Source organism: Camellia sinensis, chromosome 9 (assembly GCF_055761805.1).
Source record: "Camellia sinensis isolate YWXY chromosome 9, ASM5576180v1, whole genome shotgun sequence".
In the NCBI taxonomy this organism is placed as follows: Eukaryota; Viridiplantae; Streptophyta; class Magnoliopsida; order Ericales; family Theaceae; genus Camellia; species Camellia sinensis.
In genome coordinates, this window is record NC_138969.1 from 195,838,460 (window position 1) to 195,853,128 (window position 14,669).

Genomic DNA, 14,669 nt, shown 5'->3' on the forward strand with positions numbered 1-14,669 from the left:
AAGTAATTCACCATAATAGAAAAACAAAGATGTGAAATTTTAAATATTTAAAATTCAATTTTTCTTTAGAATAAATTTTCAAATATCTTATTCTCTCTCTCTCTCTCTCTCTCTCTCACCCATAACCAAAAAAAAAAAAAATTCCTTACAAATTGTAAAAATCTTGTACTACACCCAAAATTAAAAATAATAAAATATTTTTTTTAAAATTATAATAGTTTCAATTGTATTTTTATCTATCTATAACAAAAAGCCTTATCATAGTACGTATTTGTTAGTTTGTTAATTGTAATTCAATTAATTAAAAATGAAATATTAGCACAACATTTCATATATATTATAGCAGTTAATCTGTTATCGCTATAGTTATAAATAATAGTATAATAGATACAGATAATCTCTTAATATAATTTCTACTCTTTTTTTATGTGATTGAAATAGTCTATAATGGTTCTGGTTTTAGCCTGACCCATTTTATGTTCTTAGATCTGGGATTTTATAACTTTAGCTATTGCTTATACCTTTTTCACCTTGTTGTTGGTTGAGTTTGGTTGTTTAGAGTGGTTCTTTGTGTTTGAAATAAATTGGGAATAAGTTTTTCAAAAGAATTGTTGTCCTTGTCTTTTCTTGGTCATCCAAGTGACGCTTTGATCGCTCGAGTAGTCTTTGCATCCCTTCAGTACTTTTTCAGGTCTGTAAAACTTCTGGGAGTGGATCGAGCTTCGTTCGATAGAAGCTTTGGTTGCTCGAGCGGTCTTCTTCTATTTGTAAAACTTCTAGAAGAAGGTCATTGTGCACTCGAGCGGAGCTTTGGTCGCTTGAGCAGTCATCCGATTTTGTGTCTTACAATCGAGCGAAGTTTTGGTCGCTCGAGTGGTCTGTGCATATAATAAGTCAGGAGGAAGCTATTTTCTATCTCTTTTTCATCCCTTTCTCTCTCTAAAACTTGCCTAAACCTAATTTCTTCACTTTCTCTCTCTAGTTCTTGATAAAGCCCTCACATATACCCTAATTGTAGCACTCCATACTTCCTGGTATAATGGAATTACATTTGACTCCTTGCTAATCATGATTGAGAACCTTCTTAGTCGATATTTGAGTCTTGGTTGAGGTGCTACCATAGTAGTTGGCGAGATTGGATTAAAAATTTCAAATTCGAATAGTTGTTATTGGGTAATCTTCACTCTTTTATCATTTTCTCTCTCCATACTTTGAATCTTGATATGAGGCTAGAACCATTGGAAAGCTTACTTTCAGGGCTTCAATTTGAATACAAAAACGACCCTAAACGGAGTTCGGACGAGAGAGTTGTACCCGTTTGAAATTTGGGAATCTATGTTCTGTGCATAGTTCACTCAAGCGCAAGTTTCACCGCTCGAGCGGTCCATAGACCCTTCCAACTCTGTTTTTCAAAATTATCTGCGATGCTGAAAGCCTTGATTTTTCAACTATGTTTGACCTATATCATGCATATAAATCAAATGAAATCCTATATGAAATATCAAGACAAAAAACAAAGAAGAAAATTGGTTTAGAGATGATCATTTACTGTAGCCCATAAAAAAATATTATTCAAAGGATATGATCAATTTAAAAAAGGGAAAAAAATTCATAAACTCATAACCAAGATCAGATAGATATCTTTCCCTCCACCTATATGATTCCAATCAACTAATAAACATCACAAAGTTGCTAAGAGAACATGGTATGATTAAAAAGAAGTGCCTACTATCATGATTTTATTCGTAGGAGCTAAAGTGGAATTTAGTTAAAATGTAGGGGTACAAAGGGAAATTCTATTTCCACACACTAACTTATCTCTGTGCAAATACGTAATGAAATATTATTTTAATAATAATTATAACCTAAAGTAAAATTACTATAATGAACATCAAAACACACTCATAATATTATATCAATTTTTTTTTTTTTTTGTACTCATCTTTTTAAAACAAAAAAAAATCTCAATATAAATCTTTTAAATTAAAAAAAAAAAAAAACTAAATCCTATTTTCTCCATTGTTTGTCATTTCTTCTGGTACCACTGTTAGTATGTATAAACATGGGTATGGAATCCTTGCCACCAATCCATCTAAACATTCTGATTCCAACATGATTTTGGAAGATCCTTTGCTAGCGAAGTAATGCTGCTCTTTGGCTTGTTTGGAAGTTCACCAATTTTGATAGGTATAAGCAATGTAACCTGACTCACACAGCTAGTTCTTAGAATACTTGTTAGTGAATAAATTGTGTAGTTTTTTAATAGGTGATGAAAAAAAAAAAGCGACATTACTTTGTACATGTAACAAGTGTAACGAGGTATATTCATATTCAAGGGCAGCTATGTGATTCGTGAAAACAATGTGAGTTTTGTTAAATCCTGTAAATATCGTTAAACCCTTCAATTTTTCTTCTCATTTTTCTGGGAAAATCTACTTCTTAATTGAAACAACCCATCTGGGTAATCTCTAATTTTAAACCATCGTTCATAATTGTGTTGAAATGGGTGAGGGGAGTAAAGGTGTGTGGAAGAAGAGTTTAAGTGGTGTGTGTACAAGGATATGAGTTAGGATATAATTAGAACATGAAGTGTGTGAAGTGAGAAGAATAACCAAAAACTAAATTAATAAGTGTGTGCACTGAGAAATAATGTGCACTAAAATAAGTAGGTGTGTGGAAATAGAATTTTCCGGATACAAAGTGTGATTTATCGATTAATTTTCATTCACTGTCCATTCCAAATCAATCAATCAACTCAGTGATTAAATTAAACCCCAAAGAAAGTGGACCCATAAATATACAAACATGTAAATTGAGAAATGAGTAATTTCCTAATTTTGGATTACAAATATGCGTGTTTTGGGTTTGATCACTATCCATTTACATACCTACTACTATTGGGTTTCATTATAGAAATCCGACAAAACAATGTAAAAGAGAAAAATAACAACAGGAAAACAAATGAAACCATATACTCATTACTTACAATTTAGCTTGTTGTCTTATCAACAAAGAAGCAAAAATTGGTTGTAGTATACTTTTAAATGGGCACATGCCATAAATATCAACCCTCCATATTAAACTAATTTTCTTTGATCTCACTCTATGTGGAAAATTTGACCAAAACTCCTCCATTGGGCCATTTTTTGGTGAAAAACATAGTCCATAATTTTTTTTCTTCATAAACCCCCTCACCTGGAGGTTCATACTTGATGGAGGATGCAGAAACATGTTTCTATTTCTTTTTGGACAATCTTGCCCTTCCATATATACATGAAAGATTTGAGTGAGGAGATAAATAAACTGACTTAATGAGCGATATTTTTCTCTGCCACCACCATCAACAACTACTCTTTTCTCTCCTTTCCCTTTCTTTCTTCCTATCAACCACCACCACGCTCCTTATCACCTCTCTTCTATTTCCTCCTATCTCCTGTCTTTTTCCTTTCTCCCATTACAACCTTTCTACCATGAAACCCCTCCCTTACAACCTCTCTTCGCTAACAAGTTTGATGTTGGTCCGGTGATGTTCATAGTGAAGGTTAGTAGCATTGATGGTTGATTTGAAACTACAAAGATTTCCATTTCAATTTATATCCAAATGCCCAACACACAATTACAAAATTATACACATAATACAATCAATTTTCTGGTACTTAATTTTAGGAGTATAAGGAGATGGATGGTTTAGTGATGGTGACTTGGGTGGATTGATGGTGCCAAATGGGGGGAAGTAAGTATTTTTTATAAATATGAAAGTAAAATTTCATTTTTGGTTGTTGTGGTTGCACTTGTAATATGTATTCTATTTAAATATTTGTTGATGCTCTGTTCAAGAATGGTAGTAAAATTTTACTCTGGTAGTATGTTTTTGACTTATTTTTCTCTTATACAAACTTTATTGTAAAACAGAGTAACATTTTACTGTTACATCAATTTCGTCAGTAACTATTTTTTTTTAAAAAAAATTCATAGGCAATATAGATCTTATTGGATAGATTTTTTAATAAGAGAATTCTAAAAATACAAATTTTATTAAAAATCGACATTTAGATCAAAAGTCATATTATTTTAAAATTTAAAATATTAAATTACTCACTAAGAATATTTTTTAATAATGACATGTGCTGGACTTTTCAAGAATTTTTTTTTTTTTTTTGGTAATTGTCCTTGATGATACAGTTATGGTATCACGGGTCCCAGGCGGGATGGGTCGGACTAATCCACGCTTCTCCAACTGGTAACTGAGTGTTCAAACCCACCAGAGAACCTGCACACAAGTTCAACAGGGAACGGGGAGTCCCCCACCGAACCCTCCGACGAGCAAGTTAGAAAGAGAAGTAGAGTGTAAAGAGAGATTGGAGATAAAAAACTTAACCTTCTTCTTGTCTTCAACGTCTGAGTAGACACCCCATTTTTGACCGCCTTTAAGACTCGGACGCGACTGATGGTTTTGGAAGATGTGCAGGGCAAAGGTTCAATTTCTTCAGCAATGAGAGAGTCAAAGCTCAACTTCATACCCCTTTTTGGACCAAAACAATCTTGATCAAAAGATTTTAGCCGTAAAACCCTCTCTTTCAAAACATTTTTGAAATAAAATTTTTACGATATTCCGAGGCTCGCATTTTGTCAAATGTTGCGCTTTTCGGTAAACCGAGCAAGGACAAAGTGGAAAAGAATGAAAAAGAGATGAAATCTTTGAAAAAAATCTTTCAAAACACCTTGCTTAGGGGTTTGAAGTTGAAGAAAAGAGGAGAAGAGGGAAGAAATCCAGTTGGGGGAGAAAATGGGCATGAACCGTTAAGAAAGAGTCGAGCAGCCCTCGCCAAATCAGGCCTGTTCATTTGCACACTTGGAATCAAGCTATGAGGCCACCACCGTTGGAAATAATACTTTCGGGGCTTCATTTTGCACTCAAGAATCTTCTAAATCCAATTCCGGATGGGGGAGATATAGTTGATTGAAGTAGGGCATCACTCCGGTTGGGTCCGAATCTGCGCGGCTTCACGGAAACAGGCATAACTCTTTCCACAGGAGGAATTTTAATGCAAGGTTTGTGCCATTGGAAAGATAACTTCCGGGGTTTCAATTTGGACACTTGAATGGACACCATTGGACTTCCCAATCACCCACCGGCCACTTTTCTTTCCGGCAGCCCATTTTTTTTGTCCTGAAAGTAGCAGGCTGGCCAGAAAATCTAGCAGGCCGGGCACCTAGCTGGTGAAATGACTTTTTTGCCCTTTTTAGCTAGCCGTCCATAACCCCCTCCCCAAATGTGTCCTAGAAGTGAATTTTGTTTTCCTCTAGGCCTTATGTCCGAGGGTTTGGCCTTTTGAGGGGAAACTTGAATTGTTTTCTCCCCCATTTTTTCCCCTCTTTTCCACCCTTTTTGTCTATATAACCAGCACTCCCAGCTGGTTTTGGGGAGTTAGAAATTTTTGCTTTGAACCTCATATGTTGCATCTCTCCCTCTCTACATCCTAACCCTCAAAACCCTTAAGTTCCTACACCATTTCTACACCACCACCTAGCACCACACCACCACCTCCATTCCAGCCACTTGGAGCTGTCTTCCAGAGCTAAGGGGCCACCAAACTCAAGCCAAGAGTTGTCAAAGACATAGGCTACAAGGGTAAGTCTCATTCTCCCTCTTTCTTGCCTATTTTTGCTCAATATATTAGCCATACTTGCTTCCATTTTTGAGCTTCGACTCTAACTGAAAATAGTCATGTTTTCAGGTCTTTTTCATGTTTGATTAAGGGTCCTTCCCTTTTTAAGGGCTCCAGCCACCACTTGCTTCTTTACCCCTCTTGTATGCCTCTTTCTTGTATGTTTTTTTAAGCCTATTTTTAAACTTTTTTGAGGCATGTTGTAAACTGTAAAGTAGCCTATTTTGATCCCTTCTTCAACATTGTTGAAGGGATCTTCACTTTTTGAGGCCCCCATCTGTCACTTGCCTCTTTATCCCTCTTTTGGCCTCATATTTGCATGTTTTGTTAGCCCTTTGTGCTTATATTTTTGGGCTCTGGTCCGAACTGTAAATAGCCTTATTTTGACTCCCTATTCATGTTTGATCAAGGGTCTTTTTCTGTTTGAGGTTCCCTTCTTGCTCTTTGTGTTTAAACCTCTTTTTAGGCCTTATTTTGCATAGTACTTTAGGCTTGCATGTGCACTGTTTTGGGTTTGATCATAAACTGTAAAATACCATGTTTTGGGCCCCTCTTAAACTTTGTTGAAGGGCCCTCTCCTGTTTGAGGCCAGCAACCATCACTTGCTTCTTTGTCCCCCTTTTAGCCCATTTCTTGCACAATGTTTTAGGCCTGTTTATGTTTAGATCTGTGGCTTCTTGAAAACTGTAAAGTGCTTCATCTTGAGCCCCTCTTCAACTTTGTTGAAGGGATCTTGGCCATTTAGGGCCAGAAGCTGCTACTTGCTTCATTACCTCTCTTACGGGGCCATTTTTGCATGCTAGCTTATTCCTATTTGTGTCCATTGTTTGGCCTTGCTTAAAACTGTAAATATGCTTTTTTTGGGGCTTTCTCGATTCTGTTTTCACACTTCATGTTCAAATAATGCATGTTTTGTATAGCTATAGGTCATTGCGCATGCCTAGTTTCGAGTTTCGGGTCTCATTTCATGCATCGGGTACCATATTGCCATGTTTTGGGGTTGTTTTGCATCATGTTTTTCTACTGAAATTTGCATGCTAGTATGCCATATTCCATGCCTTGCCATGTCTTGTTAGAGTGGCATTCGGTGCCTTAGGATCGGTCTTCGGTTTGCGTGCATGCGTGCACGCATCTCGAGTGTCTCATTTTCATCTAATGGCCTCTTATGTGAGTGTGGCTGAGGTCCACTCATGTTGGTGTAAGTCCATTATGCATTGTGTATGCCATTTCATTTCATAGCATTGTGTATGCTAGGTTGTATGTTAGCGCATTGTGTATGCCATGTTACCTCGTGCATCGTGTATGCCATCTCATAGCATTGTGCATGCTAGATTGTATATTAGTTGTATTCATGCATGTCATGCATATTGCATTGTGCTTGGGATAGGAGTTAGCCCGAGCACGGGAAATGAGGAACGTTTCGTACTTCGAGTGACGGAACGTGTCTCAATTCCCAGTCACCGACACTCCGGATCATCCATGATGGAGTTTAGGTTTTGTTGTGTTCATATGTGCATGCATTTCATATTAAGTCGTGCAAATCGACTCCTCGGCCATCATGCATCGAGATGCGTGATTGGTGGCACGAGGATCGAGGCATGCATACATTTGTGAAAATACATTGCCATGCCCTTTTCCTGCTCTCTGTTGCAGCAAATCAAGAATCAGCAGTCTTCCGAGGCTTGGCGCGCTTTCCAAGAAATCATTGCAAAACAGAGGCTAATTGGGGCATCGCAGTGGATTTCCGTGCAAAGGCAACCCGAGCATGCATCATTCATCATCCGGAGAAGAGTCAAGGCAGTCCCTGGCTTGCATGCCAGTTTTATTGTTTTCTTAGTTAATTTGGTAATTAACTAGGGTTTTGTACATATTTGGACTGTAATATTCATTTGGGACTGTATATTATTTTATTCGGACCCTCCGTGCGAGGACACAACTGTAATAAGTGTGCGTGTGTGTGATGCATGTCTTCCAACCCCACGTCTTTCTCCCTTTTATTTACCTGCTTATGATGGTTAGATTAGGGCATATTTCAATTAGCATACAGTATGATAGCATGTTTGCATTCATTCATCTGTTTTGCATGCACCGGGCTCGGCACATCATACTAACTGCATTGTATTTTCAATTCCAAATTGAATACATGTTAGCTGTAGCATTTCATATGCCATGTTTAGAATAGCCGAGCCTGCTATAGTTGCATTTTTGCATGTGTTGCATTAGGCATTTTTGTATAGTTAGGATCATGCATGGATTTCTAATTAGCTTCTGTTTTGGCTTGGAGTACTCGGTAAGTTTTATGTTTTAGCATCCTTGCATGTGTGTGAGTGACTGCCATGATAGCATGCTTACCATGAGGCTAATTGCTTATGTGATATAACTGCCTGAATACCTGTGGGTGAAGGTTGGGTTACTTGGATTGAAATAATTCATCAAATATGTGTTTTAAGCCCACTAGATAGTGGCAAAATCATGTTTTCTAAGCCCACCCGAGGGTGGCAAATCCACGTCTTAGCCTACTTGCGAGTAGCACCATCAAACCATTTTCAAATAAACAAACATGAAATGTTTTGCTCCAATTCAGGCAACCCAGTCTATACTTGTATGCCGTGCGCATCACATAGTAAATCTAGGCTAATAACCAGAATAAGAACGCATAAAGTTTCCAAAACTAGATATCATGGTTAGTAGAGGCTGATCTTTGATCGGGCGAGCGGGGGTGCTCACGAAATGACCTTCCCCAATCGTACCCAAGTTCCCGAGCCGAGGCAACTTTGGTGATGACGGACACGTGGCCTTAGGCAACGAGTCAGGGTTTCCTAAATTTCCCAAAATAAAATATTTAGGTGGCGACTCTATATCTGGCAAAGCAGTCCATGTTTGACACTTCTTTTCAAAAATCTGTTTCTCAAAACGATTTGCTGGATTTGGATTCTTTGGTTCAGATTAAGAACCGTGACAATTTGAGAGTCCGAGCTGTAGTAACCCCAAATGAACAGACCGGGACTCACCCTCCCGGGGCGTTCGGGGACGTCTACAGTCTGCTTATATCCTTTGGTAATCATTTCGCCGTCCCTTCCGACCTGCCACCTTGGCCGAAAGTCTATGCTATAGCTTACCTTGTTCAGGGTGAGGGGGTGTTGTTCCGACGGAGAGGTGTTGTCGTAATAAATGCTGTGATGGGCTGCATTAATGGCGATGTGCAATGGCAATAACTTTGCAGATCTTTGTCCACTGATGTGGCTTGTCCTTTATTTGCCACATGTCTGAATATCATGGATTCTTCATGCCATGTTGGCATCCAGCTGTTCAGGATCTCATCAGTTAAGTTATGCGTTGGGCTCTAAGTGAACCACAACCCAAGCCCATCACTTAGAGCCCAACGCATAACCCAACTGATGAGATCCTGAACAGCTGGAAGCCAACATGGCACGAAGAACCAATGATATTCAAACATGTGGCAGATAAAGGACAAGCCACATCAGCAGACAAAGATCTGCAAAGTTATTACCATTGCATATCGCCATTAATGCAGCCCATCACAGCATTTATTATGACAACACCTCTCCGTCGGAACAGCACCCCCTCACCCTGAACAAGGTAAGCTACAGCATAGACTTTCGGCCAAGGTGGCAGGTCAGAAGGGACGGCGAAATGATTACCAAAGGATATAAGCACACGTTGAAGACAAGAAGAAGGTTAAGTTTTTTTATCTCTAATCTCTCTCTACACTCTACTTCTCTTTTTAACTTGCTCGTCGGAGGGTTCGGTGGGGGACTCCCCGTTCCCTGTTGAACTTGTGTGCAGGTTCTCTAGTGGGTTTGAACACTCAGTTACCGGTTGGAGAAGCATGGATTAGTCCGACCCATCCCGCCTGGGACCCGTGATACCATAACTGTATAATCAGTCGACGCCGTCTGTGGGAATGAATTACTCCGTGCGCCAGTTGTGCTCACTGTTGCCGGAGACCCTGTTCTAGTAACCCTTTCCTGTTATCCATCAAAGTGTATGGTCACGACCAGATCCATGGCTTCTCACCAAAATGCTGCCGACCACCAGGTCGACCCCCTCAATCCAAACAACCCACCACAGTATTTCATCGAGCTTACCAATAGCATTAACCGCATGGCCGAGCAAAACCAAGCCCTGATAAATGCTCTACTCCAAAGAAACCTCCCTATGCCTCCTCTCCCACCTCTAGATATTCCGCCCAACCAAGAACGAGCCCCGAGCCATACTATCCCTTAGCCCTATCCACCTAACTTGGAAGGCTTGTAACCTCTACCCCCACATATAAATCCACCACCTCCACCCCCACATCCGTCGATCCTGGCACCAACCCCTGAAGGGGAAGCCAGTAGTGTCCAGCCCCCGTTGCCCTCCGGTGGTGACAACATCCCTCTCTGGGATGCAGAACTCCGAGCCATGAAGCTCCAGCTCCAAGGGGTCATGCAGAACATCCAGCATAAACCCTCTACCACGGCCAACTCACCATTTTTTGCCTCCATCCGGGACAAACCCCTACCCCCCAAGTTCAAAATGCCTACCATTAACTCTTTTGACGGTACGACGGACCCAGTTGACCATCTGAAGACCTACAGAACCCTCATGATCCTCCATGCATTCCCTGATGAGATCATGTGTCGAGCCTTCCCCGTGACACTGAAGGGGTCAGCTCGGCTGTGGTTTAGCCAGTTACCAGCAGACTCCGTCTCCACTTTTCAGCATCTCAGTGACTTCTTCCTCAGCCATTTCATTGGAGCCCAGCGCCAGCGCCGTCCGGCAACTCAACTCCTCAACATCCGCCAGACCGAGGGGGAGTCCCTGCGTAGTTTCGTTACCCGCTTCAACACCGAAGCCCTGCAAGTAGCGAAAAATGATGACAAGGTCATCTTCACTGCTTTTATGGCCGGTCTGCGGTCGTCCGACTTCCTGTTCTCCCTTTCCAAAAACCCCCCAACCTCTATGGTAGCCCTACTCTCTAAAGCCCAAAAATACATGAATGCTGAGGATTCCCTAGCCGCCCGACAAGATCCAATAACCAAAACCCGACCCCCAGAGAAAAGAGAAAAGACTCAGAACCCAGAAAATACCCAGTATAATAGCCAAACACCGCACTATACCGACCGACCCCCCCAAGCCGACCGGTCGGCACCAACCCGACCGTCTGGTCGGTTCGAGTGGTACACACCCCTTAATTCCCCCATAGAACAAGTCCTCAATCAGATCCAGCGAGACTACCCCCTCAAATGGCCCCAACCTTCACGCACCCCATCCAATCGAAAAGACCAATCCAAATATTGTCGTTTTCACCAGGACCATGGCCATAACACTGATGAGTGCGTTAACCTCAAAGATCAGGTCGAGACCCTAATACGCCAGGGTCGTCTTAGCCGGTTCACGAACACCCTCCCCAGTAGAGGCAAAGAACTGAGCCTCCCAGAAATAACCGTCGGCGCAGCCCCCCCAGCAGCCAACCCAACCTAACCAAGGCCATGATCACCCTCCGCAGCAACCTCGGCCGCCAGGCAATCCCCCTCCACCTATTGGAGAAATCAAAGTCATTTCAGGAGGCCTTGCTTGTGGGGGACCATCCCGCTCGGCTTAGAGGGCAGAACTCAGAAAGATAAGGCAGGGCTCAGACAAAGCAATTGCCACGGTCGACCGACCCTCCAAACAACCCAAGCAGTGGACCGAGCCTATCACCTTCACGGACGCCGACTGTACAGGCATCCGTTATCCTCATGATAACCCTCTCGTCATTTCTGCCCTCCTCTCCAACTACAAGGTCAGACGAGTTCTCATCGACAACGGCAGTTCTTCAGACATCATCTTTCTCAACTGCTTTCGCCAGCTCAAAATTGGGGAGGAAAGTATGTCTCCTCTCCAAACCCCTTTGGTCAGTTTCACTGGCGACCGGGTGACCTCCATCGGCTCCATCGATCTCCCCATTACAATCGGCGAGTACCCACGGCAGACTACAAAGTTGCTCACCTTCCTTGTTGTCGGCTACCCGTCCACCTACAACATCATCCTTGGCCGCACCGCCTTAAATGCCTTTCAAGCCATCACATCAACTTATCACCTTGCCATTAAGTTTCCCACCGATCTGGGGGTCGGGACTGTAAGGGGAGAGTAGACCGTGGCCAGGGAATGCTATGTCGCCTCACTCAAAGAAGTCAAGCTGAAGGAGACCATGATCATTGAAGGACTTGACGTCCGGGATGAGGACGAGCTGGTCAGAGGGGAACCCGTGGAGGAGCTCATTGAGGTTCCCATCAACCCCACCAACCCAACCAAAACTGCCAAAATCGGCAGCCAACTATCCCCCCAAGCCAAGGTCGACCTTACTGCCCTCCTGACCAAGCACAATGATGTATTTGCCTGGACCCATTCAAACATGCCGAGTATTGACCCCTCCTTCATAACCCATCGCCTCAGCATTGAACCCCATTTCTGACCTTACCGCCAGAAGCAGCGCATCTTTCATCCAGAGCGCAATACTCTTATTGCTGCAGAGGTTGATAAGCTCCTAGAGGCCCAATTCATCAAAAACGTGGACTACCCTAGATGGTTATCAAATGTGGTCCTAGTCCGCAAGAACAATGGTAAATGGCGACTCTGCGTCGACTACTCCGATCTCAACCGAGCCTGCCCCAAAGATAGCTATCCTCTTCCCCGCATAGACCTGCTGGTCGACGCCACGGCCGGTCATCAAATGCTCAGCTGCATGGATGCTTTCTCTGGGTACAACCAAATTCTGATGCACCCGTCTGATCGAGAACACACCTCCTTCATTACCGACCGAGGTACCTACCACTACCGTGTGATGCCATTTGGACTGAAAAATGCTAGGGCCACTTACCAACGGTTGGTCAATGCTGTTTTCTATCATCAGATAGGTCGGAATATGGAAGTATATGTCGATGACATGCTCGTCAAGAGCAAACTCTCTACGGACCATCTGGCCGACCTGCGAGAGACCTTCGTCACCCTACGTAAGTACCAAATGAAGCTCAACCCAGAGAAGTGTGCCTTCGGCATAGGATCTGGAAAGTTTTTGGGTTTCATGGTCAGTCAGCGCGGCATTGAAGCTAACCCTGAAAAGATCAAGGCCTTGATTGAAATGCAGTCACCCAGAATAGTTAAGGAGGTTCAAAGACTCACTGGCCGAGTAGCCACCCTCAACCGCTTCATTTCCCGCGCAACGGATAAGTGCCTTCCCTTCTTCAAAGTTCTTCGACAAACTTTTTAATGGACGACTGAATCCGAAGAGGCCTTTCAGCAGTTGAAGCAGTGTATGGCCAACCCCCCCTCATTTCTCAGGCAATCACGGGCGAACCCCTCTTCCTCTACTTAGTTGTTTCAAGCACCGCAGTCTGTGCAGCTCTTATCAAGGAAGACGGCTCTGTCCAGCAGCCGGTCTACTACATCCATCGGGATCTCAAGGGAGAGGAGCAGAATTACCCACTGTTAGAAAAACTGTCATTGGCCCTGGTCACCGCCTCCAGACGACTCCGTTCTTATTTCCAAGCCCATTCCATAGTGGTCCTCACCGACCAACCTTTGAAGAAGGTCATGCAGCAACCAGAACTTTTCGGTAGACTCATGCAGTGGTCAGTAGAACTCAGCCAGTTTGACATCTCCTACTGACATCGAACAGCAATTAAGGGGCAGGCTGTTGCCGATTTTATCCTGGAATTCACTAACCCTACCCCAACCACAGCCCCTCCACTCCCGCCAATCCCCGCCAAGCGAGAGGACCCCCACTCTTGGACCCTCAACGTCGACAGATCATCCCGCAGAGAAGGTAGTGGGGCTGGTCTCATCCTCACCGCCCCCGAGGGTGGTTATTTCAAATGTGCTCTCTATTTCTTGTTCGAGGCCAGTAACAATGAGGCCGAATATGAGGCATTGATAGCAGGTCTCCGCTTAGCCCGGGACATCGGTGTCAGCCACATCCGAGTGTTCAGCGACTCTCAGCTCATTATCGGACAAATTACAGGGGAATTCGATGCCAATGATGATACAATGCGGGCTTACAGGGATATTACACTCCCCCTCGTTCGCCTCTTCAATACCTTCCACATCAAGCACATCCCTCGGGCAGAAAACTCTACGGCAGATGAGATGGCTCAGCTAGCTTCTGCAGACCAATCCGACCTCAGCCATGGTGTCCGCCTCGAATACCTAGCCCACCCTGCCATCTCCCCCGACCAGCAAGAAGTGCAGTTCCTCCAAAACGAACCTATCCCTTGGGCGTCCGACATCTTCCTATTTTTGACAACGGGAAACCTTCCAGATGACCAACAACAGGCCGCTAAAATCAGGGCCCGGTCGTCCAATTACATCCTCGTCAGTGGCGTCTTGTACAAACGTGGTTTTTCACGCCCGTATCTGCGATGTCTCAATCCAGCTCAAGCAACCTATGTGATGCGGGACATCCACGAGGGTATTTGTGGTAATCATTCGGGCGGCAGATCCCTAGCCCACAAAATACTTCGCACTAGATATTTCTGGCCTACTCTCAATCAGGATGCATCTGACTTCGTGCTCAAATGTAATAAGTGTCAGCGTTTTGCCAACATCCCCCATGCTCCTCCTACAGAGTTGATCACACTTTGTAGACCCCATCCATTCACCAAATGGGAGATCGACTTAGTTGGTCCACTGCCCACCGGCCGAGGCCAGACCAAGTTCGCAATTGTCGCCATTGATTACTTCACCAAGTGGGTAGAGGCAGAACCCCTTGCCACCATTACCGAGCGAAACACAACCAAATTCATCTGTCAATCGATCGTATGCAGGTTTGGCATCCCTCAAGCCATCGTCTCCAACAACGGCAAACAATTCGACAACGCCAAGTACACGAAGTTCTATGCAGACCTCCAAATCCAACCATGTTTCTCCTCCCCAGGTCATCTCCAAGCCAATGGCCAAGTCGAGGTTACTAACCGTTCCCTACTGAAGATCATCAAAACTAAGCTAGAAGCTGCTAAG